At 51.1% G+C, this 13427-nt stretch overlaps 4 non-coding genes across 4 annotated transcripts; all 4 read left to right on the forward strand.

Moving 5' to 3' along the window:
- Positions 1-3203: 3203 nt before the first annotated feature.
- LOC141149857 (U2 spliceosomal RNA) lies at positions 3204-3394 on the forward strand. The gene has a single exon (XR_012246139.1). It is a non-coding gene; the product is annotated as a U2 spliceosomal RNA (small nuclear RNA).
- Positions 3395-4526: 1132 nt separating this feature from the next.
- On the forward strand, positions 4527-4717 carry LOC141150161 (U2 spliceosomal RNA). Its single transcript, XR_012246429.1, has one exon. It is a non-coding gene; the product is annotated as a U2 spliceosomal RNA (small nuclear RNA).
- Positions 4718-6477: 1760 nt separating this feature from the next.
- LOC141150289 (U2 spliceosomal RNA) lies at positions 6478-6660 on the forward strand. Its single transcript, XR_012246546.1, has one exon. It is a non-coding gene; the product is annotated as a U2 spliceosomal RNA (small nuclear RNA).
- Positions 6661-7778: 1118 nt separating this feature from the next.
- Positions 7779-7969, forward strand: LOC141149697 (U2 spliceosomal RNA). Its single transcript, XR_012245986.1, has one exon. It is a non-coding gene; the product is annotated as a U2 spliceosomal RNA (small nuclear RNA).
- Positions 7970-13427: the final 5458 nt, after the last annotated feature.

Here is a 13427-nt window from a genome sequence, read left to right on the forward strand (position 1 = left end):
GCCCAGGTGAGAGAGAGGCAAGAAAAACTCTTCAATCAACACGCCCCTGCTGGTCCCCTAGAACCTGGTGAGCAAGTCCTAAAGCGAAAAAGAAGGCTACACAAGCTGGACGACCAGTGGGAAAGGGAACCCTACACCGTACTGCAGTCTGACCACGACAACCCAAAGGTGTGCGTAATCACCAAGGACGGAGGAGAAACCACTAGCACCGTCTCCAGAGACCACCTCAAAAGATGCCCCGAGCAACTCAGTAGTGCAGAAGAGGATCAGAGTGACCTTGAACCCGCAGAGGACAAGGAAGAAATGATCAGCACCGTTCTCGGAGAGTTCCCTCAGTCCTGGACTCGCATAAATGATGCCATAGTGGTACCTGTCCTGCATTTCCTGCAACCGGCACAGCAACAACCAACACCAGAGCCGGAAGGTGAAGAGGAGCAAGCAGTTCCAGAGGCAGAAGAGCCTGTACCAGCAGCCCAGGAGAGTCAACCCTCTGCTGACAGTGAGCCTGCCATGCCTGCGGTAAGCCAAAGGACCCGCAGACAGCTGCCTGCCCTACCTGTACACCCAGCTGGTAGCTGTATCCCTAACGCTAGTGGGGAAAGCCAGGTTGGTCCACCACCAGACAGTGGGCTACGTAGATCAACCAGGAGCACAAAAGGGCAGATACCCGCTCGCTGGAGAATATAGAGTGTACTAAAATTGTAAATAACCCTGTTACCAAATGTTGAATTGTTTGCAAAGTTACATGCATATTTGGTAATTCTGTGTTTCAGTTTCTTGCAGCTACCGTAAGGACTCAACGGTTATGGACTTTGTATAACCGGGACCTTGTATGGACTGCGTTCGGACCCTAACCAAGGAATGAACTAAGACTGTAAAGGACTTGGGGTAGGACAGACCCCCACCTGGTTAAGGCTCCCCGTTGTGCTGGTGATATGGACACCCGGTCACAGGCCACACTGTGACCTTAAGAACTCAATTTGTGCGTCGTCTGTCTATTAATGTTTTATTGTTATGCATATTGTCTTTGTTTATTGTTTAGTCCCGGAGTACTAAATTTCACTAGGGGGGAATGTGTCACCCTGGCCTGGATGCCACAAGTGTAAATAAAGCTGTGTCTGAGAGCAAGGGGGAGGTTCTCTAGTCAGGGGAACATTAGCATGCAATGCCTCCTGTCTCAGGCCAGTAGGGGGAGCAGGCTGCCCCTATAAAAGCTGGTGCTGGGGGCAGGGTTAGAGAGAACTTGATGGCCTGTCTCAGCACTGAGACTTGTCCCAGAGCAGAGCAGGGACAGACAGTTGCACGGCACCTAAGAGGAAGTGTGGCAGGAGGAGAGCCACAAGCCAGAGACAAGAGGCGAAGCAAGCCTGTCTTGGCAGATAAGAGACTGACTTTACCAGACTTTGGTGTCTGAGGCTGAGAGGATTCTACATCCTCCAGCAGATAACCAGTCCGCAAGGGACTGTATATTCCTTGGCCTAAGAAGCCTGGAGGCCCTGCCACAACCGAAGGGACCAGTAAAGCCATACAAGGCTGGGAGCAGAAAGGAACCCACGTCGCAGGCCATACAGGCGAGAATACACGGAAAGCTCGGAAACGTGGGCTGTTACCCTATAACGAGGAGATAGCCAGAAGGAGCGCAGAAACCACGGTAGGCCTACACCCTCACCCTGACCAGGGCCAGTTTCCCCGTTGCTCTCAGACATCCAGGTCCCCTCCTAGCCGGGACTGTTTATGGGTCAGTTTACCTGTTTTAGTAAAGACCCTGGACTGCAACTTGTTGTCTGTGTGCTCCTTGTTCCTCCAGCACTATCAGCACCTGGACTCTCACTACCATCACTCCCACCATTCACTACACTGCCCTGGGGCCGCACTCTTCCCGTGGGGAGTCACACCATCCCAGCTGCATATATCATCAGCCCCAGCGGTCTGCCCTGCAGCGGCGGTTCCTAATGACCGCAAATCCACGGGTGGCGTAGTCGGACAAAACCAACAGCACAAAACGGACTACGACTGGCCTGACCACCCTGAGCCACGGAACCGGGTTGCCACTACTACTCCCATCGTTCCCTATTGCCTGGATCCGAATGCCCCACGGCCCTGGGGGCGAGTCAAATGCTTTTTGTTGCTTTTGCTTGTTTGTCGGATTTTTGGATGGACTTTTTGGCTTTGCTTTTCTTCTCCTCATTGCATTTTTCATGTTCAAAGTTGCAGAAGCCAGATGACAAACTCATTTTGGCTCAACTTCAGCAACTCTGCATTGCATTGCCATGTACTGTACTGCAATGCTATCTATCTAGCTCTCCCCCTTTATTTCCTTTTGGATAAACAGCCATATTAGGCAAGCATTTTGGAGCTTTCACCTACCTAACTAACTAACTAACTAACTAACTAACTACAGGTGGTGAGATAAGCTGCACAATATAATTGTCTTTTCAGTATATTGTTGCACACACACCATCTATTGAGCAAATGCCCTTGTTATCAACTGCAGCCTTTTAAACTCACCTAAGCTAACAGGTATGTGTGCTGGTTACTGTGCTGCACTTAAAATTTCTTTTTTGGCTTGCTACAATGGCTTTTCTGAAGCGTTGTCTCCCTCTGGTGGAACACTGACTTCTTTAATTTCAAGCCTGCAGACTATAAAAAAAATAGCCCCCCCCAAAAAAGTTTGGTTAATTGATCTGTGGCGTTCTTTTAAAGTGTTGCTTATGGTGTTCTCTGTGATCTTCTCAGTGCTGTTTAGCCAGCCAGGTATCCGGCCTGCAGTAGATGGAATGTGGCAATGGAACGCTGCGCGTGTCACAATAGGCTCTGAGCCTTTATATACCTGCGCACGGCAGCAGCCAACTTCAGTCTGCTGCTGGACAGCCAGCAGCAGCAGGAAAGGTAAGTAATCAGCAACACTCCTGCTAAGGGTAGACAGCTGCTCGTTTCCCCCCCCCCCTTAATTGGTTCTCCTCCCTACCACCGGTGTTGAGGCGGGTGGGAACAGCAGAGGGTGAGGGTGCTGTGCTAAAATAGGTGGAGTTATGCAGATCTAAAATGCGTGGATTGCGGCAGCAGCAAGCCGAAAAGTGCAGGCATGTAAGGGATCTAGAGGTTGACAACATGTCTTCGTAACGGGAGTCCAGGCGCCCATCTGCACAAATGGACTTTTCGGAATCAAAGGGTGGCACCCTGGGCCGAAACCGATTCTGGTTATCGCTTCTCGGCCTTTTGGCTAAGATCAAGTGTAGTATCTGTTCTTATCAGTTTAATATCTGATACGTCCCCTATCTGGGGACCATATATTAAATGGATTTTTACAACAGGGAGATGTAAAAAGAGCTTGCTCTGTCCACTCCACGCACTGACCTGGTATTGCAGTATTTCCAGGACCGGTGCACTCAATCTTTAATGCAGTTTCTAAAATCAGAAAGAATTGAATTCAATGCTTTTTGTTGCTTTTGCTTGTTTGTCGGATTTTTGGATGGACTTTTTGGCTTTGCTTTTCTTCTCCTCATTGGATTTTTCATGTTCAAAGTTGCAGAAGTCAGATGACAAACTCATTTTGGCTCAATTTCAGCAACTCTGCATTGCATTGCCATGTACTGTACTGCAATGCTATCTATCTAGCTCTCCCCCTTTATTTCCTTTTGGATAAACAGCCATATTAGGTAAGCATTTTGGAGCTTTCACCTACCTAACTAACTAACTAACAAACTAACTAACTAACTACAGGTGGTGAGATAAGCTGCACAATATAATTGTCTTTTCAGTATATTGTTGCACACACACCATCTATTTAGCAAATGCCCTTGTTATCAACTGCAGCCTTTTAAACTCACCTGAGCTAACAGGTATGTGTGCTGGTTACTGTGCTGCACTTAAAATTTCTTTTTTGGCTTGCTACAATGGCTTTTCTGAAGCGTTGTCTCCCTCTGGTCGAACACTGACTTCTTTAATTTCAAGCCTGCAGACTATAAAAAAATAGCCCCCCCAAAAAAAGTTTGGTTAATTGGTCTGTGGCGTTCTTTTAAAGTGTTGCTTATGGTGTTCTCTGTGAGCTTCTCAGTGCTGTTTAGCCAGCCAGGTATCCGGCCTGCAGTAGATGGAATGTGGCAATGGAACGCTGCGCGTGTCACAATAGGCTCTGAGCCTTTATATACCTGCGCACGGCAGCAGCCACCTTCAGTCTGCTGCTGGACAGCCAGCAGCAGCAGGAAAGTTAAGTAATCATCAACACTCCTGCTAAGGGTAGACAGCTGCTCGTTCCCCACCCTCCCCCTTAATTGGTTCTCCTCCCTACCACCGGTGTTGAGGCGGGTGGGAACAGCAGAGGGTGAGGGTGCTGTGCTAAAATAGGTGGAGTTATGCAGATCTAAAACGCGTGGATTGCGGCAGCAGCAAGCCGAAAAGTGCAGGCATGTAAGAGATCTAGAGGTTGACAACATGTCTTTGTAACGGGAGTCCAGGCGCCCATCTGCACAAATGGACTTTTCGGAATCCGAGGGTGGCACCCTGGGCCGAAACCAATTCTGGTTATCGCTTCTCGGCCTTTTGGCTAAGATCAAGTGTAGTATCTGTTCTTATCAGTTTAATATCTGATACGTCCACTATCTGGGGACCATATATTAAATGGATTTTTAGAACAGGGAGATGGTAAAAGAGCTTGCTCTGTCCACTCCACGCATTGACCTGGTATTGCAGCATTTCCAGGACCGCTCCACTCATTCTTTAATGCAGTTTCAAAAATCAGAAAGAATTGAATTCAATGCTTTTTGTTGCTTTTGCTTGTTTGTCGGATTTTTGGATGGACTTTTTGGCTTTGCTTTTCTTCTCCTCATTGGATTTTTCATGTTAAAAGTTGCAGAAGCCAGATGACAAACTCATTTTGGCTCAACTTCAGCAACTCTGCATTGCATTGCCATGTACTGTACTGCAATGCTATCTATCTAGCTCTCCCCCTTTATTTCCTTTTGGATAAACAGCCATATTAGGCAAGCATTTTGGAGCTTTCACCTACCTAACTAACTAACTAACTAACTAACTACAGGTGGTGAGATAAGCTGCACAATATAATTGTCTTTTCAGTATATTGTTGCACACACACCATCTATTTAGCAAATGCCCTTGTTATCAACTGCAGCCTTTTAAACTCACCTGAGCTAACAGGTATGTGTGCTGGTTACTGTGCTGCACTTAAAATTTCTTTTTTGCCTTACTACAATGGCTTTTCTGAAGCGTTGTCTTCCTCTGGTGGAACACAGACTTCTTTCATTTCAAGCCTGCAGACTATAAAAAAATAGCCCCCCCCAAAAAAGTTTGGTTAATTGGTCTGCGGCGTTCTTTTAAAGTGTTGCTTATGGTGTTCTCTGTGAGCTTCTCAGTGCTGTTTAGCCAGCCAGGTATCCGGCCTGCAGTAGATGGAATGTGGCAATGGAACGCTGCGCGTGTCACAATAGGCTCTGAGCCTTTATATACCTGCGCACGGCAGCAGCCACCTTCAGTCTGCTGCTGGACAGCCAGCAGCAGCAGGAAAGGTAAGTAATCAGCAACACTCCTGCTAAGGGTAGACAGCTGCTCGTTCCCCCCCCCTTAATTGGTTCTCCTCCCTACCACCGGTGTTGAGGCGGGTGGGAACAGCAGAGGGTGAGGGTGCTGTGCTAAAATAGGTGGAGTTATGCAGATCTAAAACGCGTGGATTGCGGCAGCAGCAAGCCGAAAAGTGCAGGCATGTAAGGGATCTAGAGGTTGACAACATGTCTTCGTAACGGGAGTCCAGGCGCCCATCTGCACAAATGGACTTTTCGGAATCCGAGGGTGTCACCCTGGGCCGAAACCAATTCTGGTTATCGCTTCTCGGACTTTTGGCTAAGATCAAGTGTAGTATCTTTTGAAAAGGCAGTTTTGTCCTTGGGCTGCCCTAGTAAATTGATGCATATTACACACTGGTTTGGTGCACTTGTTAGTACGCCAGGTGGCTCATAGAGTTATCTGATGGAAAACATGGCCCTCCAGGATCGAAGTCACTAGGCTGGGTAAGTGTGAGGGCTTTGGAGCAATGTGCCCCAGGAGTAGGCGCCCTGGTGGGAGTCCAAGCTTACTGGGACTGGGAACCCCAGAAAGACTTGGCTTCGTAGCACGCCGCACCTTTGCCAATCATACTTTCTGAGCAACCCCCCCCTATTCCTGGCCTCCGGGCTAGGAAGGGGAATTTTTATAAACCCGGTCGGAGGTCCGGTCAGCTTTCGGCTGAGAAACCAACACAGGCTCCAGCTCCACTAGGGTGGCAGCCTAGATGGAAGCTGGGAGCACGAAAACGGCTCTTCTCCGGCTTCGGCTAGGGAGAGCATCGGAGATCCCTGACCCTCGCTGTGGCCTTCTGGCTCGGAGGGATGGGGATGGTTTATTGGGGACCCTCTCCTCCGGGAAGGGTCCACATGAATCCTCGCCTCGTGCGCTGTTTTGGTGTGACTTCGGTCACATTTTTCAGTGCCTTGGATGCAGCTTCAATCAAAAAAATCTGTTCTTATCAGTTTAATATCTGATACGTCCCCTATCTGGGGACCATATATTAAATGGATTTTTACAACAGGGAGATGTAAAAAGAGCTTGCTCTGTCCACTCCACGCATTGACCTGGTATTGCAGTATCTCCAGGACCGGTGCACTCATTCTTTAATGCAGTTTCTAAAATCAGAAAGAATTGAATTCAATGCTTTTTGTTGCTTTTGCTTGTTTGTCGGATTTTTGGATGGACTTTTTGGCTTTGTTTTTCTTCTCCTCATTGGATTTTTCATGTTAAAAGTTGCAGAGGCCAGATGACAAGCTCATTTTGGCTCAACTTCAGCAACTCTGTATTGCATTGTCATGTACTGTACTGCAATGCTATCTATCTAGCTCTCCCCCTTTATTTCCTTTTGGATAAACAGCCATATTAGGCAAGCATTTTGGAGCTTTCACCTACCTAACTAACTAACTAACTAACTAACTAACTACAGGTGGTGAGATAAGCTGCACAATATAATTGTCTTTTCAGTATATTGTTGCACACACACCATCTATTTAGCAAATGCCCTTGTTATCAACTGCAGCCTTTTAAACTCACCTGAGCTAACAGGTATGTGTGCTGGTTACTGTGCTGCACTTAAAATTTCTTTTTTGGCATGCTACAATGGCTTTTCTGAAGAGTTGTCTCCCTCTGGTGGAACACTGACTTCTTTAATTTCAAGCCTGCAGACTATAAAAAAATAGCCCCCCCAAAAAAAGTTTGGTTAATTGGTCTGTGGCGTTCTTTTAAAGTGTTGCTTATGGTGTTCTCTGTGAGCTTCTCAGTGCTGTTTAGCCAGCCAGGTATCCGGCCTGCAGTAGATGGAATGTGGAAATGGAACACTGCGCGTGTCTCAATAGGCTCTGAGCCTTTATATACCTGCGCACGGCAGCAGCCACCTTCAGTCTGCTGCTGCTGGCAGCAGGAAAGGTAAGTAATCAGCAACACCCCTGCTAAGGGTAGACAGCTGCTCGTTTCCCCCCCCCCCTTAATTTGTTCTCCTCCCTACCACCGGTGTTGAGGCGGGTGGGAACAGCAGAGAGTGAGGGTGCTGTGCTAAAATAGGTGGAGTTATGCAGATCTAAAATGCGTGGATTGCGGCAGCAGCAAGCCGAAAAGTGCAGGCATGTAAGGGATCTAGAGGTTGACAACATGTCTTCGTAACGGGAGTCCAGGAGCCCATCTGCACAAACGGACTTTTCGGAATCCGAGGGTGGCACTCTGGGCCGAAACCAATTCTGGTTATCGCTTCTCGGCCTTTTGGCTAAGATCAAGTGTAGTATCTGTTCTTATCAGTTTAAGATCTGATACGTCCCCTAACTGGGGACCATATATTAAATGGATTTTTAGAACAGGGAGATGATAAAAGAGCTTGCTCTGTCCACTCCACGCATTGACCTGGTATTGCAGTATTTCCAGGACCGGTGCACTCATTCTTTAATGCAGTTTCTAAAATCAGAAAGAATTGAATTCAATGCTTTTTGTTGCTTTTGCTTGTTTGGCGGATTTTTGGATGGACTTTTTGGCTTTGCTTTTCTTCTCCTCATTGGATTTTTCATGTTAAAAGTTGCAGAAGCCAGATGACAAACTCATTTTGGCTCAACTTCAGCAACTCTGCATTGCATTGCCATGTACTGTACTGCAATGCTATCTATCTAGCTCTCCCCCTTTATTTCCTTTTGGATAAACAGCCATATTAGGCAAGCATTTTGGAGCTTTCACCTACCTAACTAACTAACTAACTAACTAACTAACTACAGGTGGTGAGATAAGCTGCACAATATAATTGTCTTTTCAGTATATTGTTGCACACACACCATCTATTTAGCAAATGCCCTTGTTATCAACTGCAGCCTTTTAAACTCACCTGAGCTAACAGGTTTGTGTGCTGGTTACTGTGCTGCACTTAAAATTTCTTTTTTGGCTTGCTACAATGGCTTTTCTGAAGCGTTGTCTCCCTCTGGTGGAACACTGACTTCTTTAATTTCAAGCCTGCAGACTATAAAAAAAATAGCCCCCCCAAAAAAAGTTTGGTTAATTGGTCTGTGGCGTTCTTTTAAAGTGTTGCTTATGGTGTTCTCTGTGAGCTTCTCAGTGCTGTTTAGCCAGCCAGGTATCCGGCCTGCAGTAGATGGAATGTGGCAATGGAACGCTGCGCGTGTCACAATAGGCTCTGAACCTTTATATACCTGTGCACGGCAGCAGCCACCTTCAGTCTGCTGCTGGACAGCCAGCAGCAGCAGGAGAGGTAAGTAATCAGCAACACTCCTGCTAAGGGTAGACAGCTGCTCGTTCCCCCCCCCCTTAATTGGTTCTCCTCCCTACCACCAGTGTTGAGGCGGGTGGGAAAAGCAGAGGGTGAGGGTGCTGTGCTAAAATAGGTGGAGTTATGCAGATCTAAAACGCGTGGATTGCGGCAGCAGCAAGCCGAAAAGTGAAGGCATGTAAGTGTAGCACCCTGAGGACTCGGCTGCTACAGGGGTATTACACCTCAAGCCAGAGGTGTGGTATTCCACTCCCGGGTAAGGATGGAGTGTGGAACTGAGCTAGTAGGCTGCATGCACTACATACATCCCATTTCCGGGGGACAGATCAACGGTACTCCCACCAGTTTATGTGCAGGTACGACTGCGTCTGTCCCTGGCTGGAGTGGGAGGGGGGTGGAACATCCCAGTAGTGTAGGGGCAGATAGGGGGAGTAGTCTGGGTAAAGATAGGAGCTCATTGGGTGCTGGTCACCTGAGCTCACACATAGAGGGAGTATATAAGGTGGGCACCATCTTAGAACAGGGTCAGTCAGTCAGTGAGAGTCTTTAGCCTGAGGAGCAGAGCAGAGGAGCTCAGCCAGGAGGGCTGACAGGGAGCTGTGGCTCCGGCTGGGCCCAGCTCCAGGACAGAGCCTGCTGAGAGAGAGAGAGAGGAGTGAGAAGGACCCAGAGAGGAAACAAGAAGGAACCCCAAGATCCGAGAATAAGGACAGAAGGGTGAGGGGTTGGCGAACAAGGGTACCGGAACCCAAGCTGGCAGAGGCCAAAACGAACCTTAACCAGGAACCGGAGGTTGTGGGCAGGATCTGCCACGACCCTCACCAAATCCACTAGAAAGGCACACCGAGCATAGGGTCAGGGAGCCCAGAGGAGGCTTGACCACCAAGAGACCCGAGGGAGCCGGCCAAAAGTGGATCCCTGGTGGGAACGGCCAGAGGAAGGGAGAGTCAGAAAGGAGCTCAGGACCACGCTCCAGAATTGCCTGGGGGTTGGCCGAGTCCAGGACCTGGTGGACGCAGCACGGCTCGGGTGGTCACTCAAGGCCAGAGTGACCAAAAGAACACCAGTAAGTAAAAGCCCTGAACTACATCTCCTGACTCTGAGTCTCCTTGCTGCACCTTCACAACCATCATCCTCCACGTCTGACCCCCTGAGGCTATACCCCTCCCGTTGGGGGTTATACTACCACAGCTGCACACACACCACCAGCCTCAGCGGACCATCCTGCAGCGGCGGCCTTTTGACCGCAAATCAACGGGTGGCGTAGTCGACACTAAGAACATCTGCAAGGACTGCCGCACACTGAGTTTGACACCCTGGGCAAAGACCGGGTCACAGCCACTCGGAGACTACAACCCCCATCTGATCCGGCTCCGGGTATCCCTAACAACATGGCCCAGGGGGCGCGTCAACTTTGGCGTAGTCGGCAGGATCACGTGCCCGCAACAACCGGGTACTGCGTGCCTGAAGAAAAATTCGCATTTACCTCAAAACGAAGTCTCCCGCCAATTCCAGAGGGTCCCCGCCATCGGACGCCATCTCGGATCAGTTCCCGCCATTTGCCCGTCATCTGCAGTCTTTTCCCGCCATCTGCAGTGTTTCCCGCCACTGGGAAGCGGTTCCCGCCATCTGAGAAGATTTCCCGCCTTGGCAGAGCGGACGCCATTATGGGCGAGCCAGAGGATGGCAAAAGGCCACCTCCCATCGTGGGCCAGGATCGGAAATGGCGCCAAAAGTGGAAACCGCCCCCACCAGCAGAGACTGTGATGATTGATATGTCCATCAGCGTGAGGGAACTGCCCCTGGAACTGACAATCACCAAGTTACCCCAGGACCGCCCTCAGTATGGGCGTAGACAGAACAAAAGAGAGAAGATGGGAGCAGCCTGGAGGAGTCTGGAGGAGCCGTACCCGGAGATGGAGGGAGAGGCAGGCAGCACCGACCCAGTGTTCAGGAGCCTGTTGCAAGCGACAACTCCAGAAGGCCTGCTGGAGATCCTGGCGCAGCTCCCCGGAGATCGGGAGCGTGCACAGACCGCGCTGGAGGGCCTCGCACGAAGGATGGCCCGGGTGCAGCGAGAAACACTGGCGGAGTGGACCCGAGAGATGGCCCTGCAGGCTGGAGCCTGCCAGCGAAGCATGCCACCCGCAGCGAGGAGCAAGTCCACCTCTGAGGACGGCGAAGGAGGGACGACGGCTGGAGACGACGCCGCGGAGGGAGCCGAAGAGATGAAGGCAGGTAATGGGGACGACAATATCCCGTGCCCAGAAGCCGTAAACCTGCCCCAGCTCCCCGTCGCAGAGCCCGAAGCCCCACTCACCGTTCCCGTAGCCGCTGCGTCATCGCTCCAAGCTAGGCCTCAAGCGGCCGGAGCCGCGGCCACGCCCCCTGTGACGTCACGCGCCTCGATCCAGAGCACGGCCAAGCAGGAGACGCCACCGGCCTGGTCGCAAGGCCGAGTGCCCCCGGGCGCCGCAGTGCCAACAGCGCCTTCTACCTCCACTGAGCCACCGGCCTGGTCACTGGGCCAGGTAACCCCGGGCGCCGCCGTCTTCACGGTGCCCTTTACATTCAGGGTGCCCCAGGCCTGGTCGCAAGGCCTGGTGAAACCGGGCACCGCCACCACAACAGCGCCCTCAACGTCCACAGCGCCACACCTGGGTGAAGACCTATTTGCCCAGCACACATGCCCGGATGGGCAGCCCTTTGTGTGGCCACCGGAGTATCACCATCCCCGACTCCGGAAGGAAAGACCCCTGGATGAGCCCCTGATCCCGGCTCCGGCGCCCGCCAAGATCACCCCACTCTCGTTGGAGGAAGCGCAGTTTGCGTGGGACCCCACCGGAGAAGACCTCATAGGGTTCACCGAGGAGACCCGGGCAGCCGCAGCCCAGCGTGCGGAGTGCTGCCAGCAACAATTGGAGGTTTTTGCTAGAGAGCGACGAGAGAGGCGGGTCCGCGAGGAGCGGCTCCAAGTGAAGAGCGCCGAGCAGAAGAGCCGAGCCCGCAGAAACCCCCGTGCTGCCCACGGTCCCCGTGCCAGCGGGACTGTAATAAAATTCCAGTTGGAGCACGGGTGGGGTTTCATCCGGGACCACAAGACCCCCGGCGACGTCTTTGTCACCCGCAGAGACGTTGAAAGTCATCTGCCGGAGGGACACAGAGGTCGTGACCTATACCTGGGTGATGAGGTCACCTTCACCCGGCATCAGTGCGCCAAGGGCCCATATGCCCTGCACGTGCATAGACTTACTGAGAAGGAGCTACGGGGTGAGGAGGATCAAGAGGACCCGGCCGGGTCTGAAGAATACAGGGAGGAAGCATCAGGAGGACGCCGTTATTAGAGTACGGTATGAGAACTGTTATAAGTACTGCTGCTAGTTAAAATATAGTCCCCGTTGGGACCAGTGAACTGTTACAGTGTGTCCCATCTCCCCACAGGCTGAGGACTGTGAGCAGCCATCCCTAATCCCACTGGCCGAGGACTGAGAGCGGCCATACCTTCCCTTGTATATAGTTGCGCTTTCTAAGGCGCCCCCTACCGGTTTTATAGGAAACTGTTGTTTTTACTACAAGAGACTGTTGCACTTTACCCGGTCACAAGTTGCACCGTGGCCGGAGGAACAAGAATGTTTACTATGAAAAGTTTTATGCTGATGATATATATATAATGTTTTATATGTTTATGATGTTTTTGAAAAAAATTGTATGTTTGTGGATGTTTTTATTCTTTTACAGCCCGAGGACGTGCTGTGATTTACCAGGGGGGAATGTAGCACCCTGAGGACTCGGCTGCTACAGGGGTATTACACCTCAAGCCAGAGGTGTGGTATTCCACTCCCGGGTAAGGATGGAGTGTGGAACTGAGCTAGTAGGCTGCATGCACTACATACATCCCATTTCCGGGGGACAGATCAACGGTACTCCCACCAGTTTATGTGCAGGTACGACTGCGTCTGTCCCTGGCTGGAGTGGGAGGGGGGTGGAACATCCCAGTAGTGTAGGGGCAGATAGGGGGAGTAGTCTGGGTAAAGATAGGAGCTCATTGGGTGCTGGTCACCTGAGCTCACACATAGAGGGAGTATATAAGGTGGGCACCATCTTAGAACAGGGTCAGTCAGTCAGTGAGAGTCTTTAGCCTGAGGAGCAGAGCAGAGGAGCTCAGCCAGGAGGGCTGACAGGGAGCTGTGGCTCCGGCTGGGCCCAGCTCCAGGACAGAGCCTGCTGAGAGAGAGAGAGAGGAGTGAGAAGGACCCAGAGAGGAAACAAGAAGGAACCCCAAGATCCGAGAATAAGGACAGAAGGGTGAGGGGTTGGCGAACAAGGGTACCGGAACCCAAGCTGGCAGAGGCCAAAACGAACCTTAACCAGGAACCGGAGGTTGTGGGCAGGATCTGCCACGACCCTCACCAAATCCACTAGAAAGGCACACCGAGCATAGGGTCAGGGAGCCCAGAGGAGGCTTGACCACCAAGAGACCCGAGGGAGCCGGCCAAAAGTGGATCCCTGGTGGGAACGGCCAGAGGAAGGGAGAGTCAGAAAGGAGCTCAGGACCACGCTCCAGAATTGCCTGGGGGTTGGCCGAGTCCAGGACCTGGTGGACGCAGCATGGCTCGGGTGGTCACTC

The sequence above is a fragment of the Phyllobates terribilis genome, unplaced genomic scaffold (assembly GCF_046119375.1).
Source record: "Phyllobates terribilis strain yellow unplaced genomic scaffold, ASM4611937v1 Scaffold_5__5_contigs__length_657084704, whole genome shotgun sequence".
Lineage (NCBI taxonomy): Eukaryota > Metazoa > Chordata > Amphibia > Anura > Dendrobatidae > Phyllobates > Phyllobates terribilis.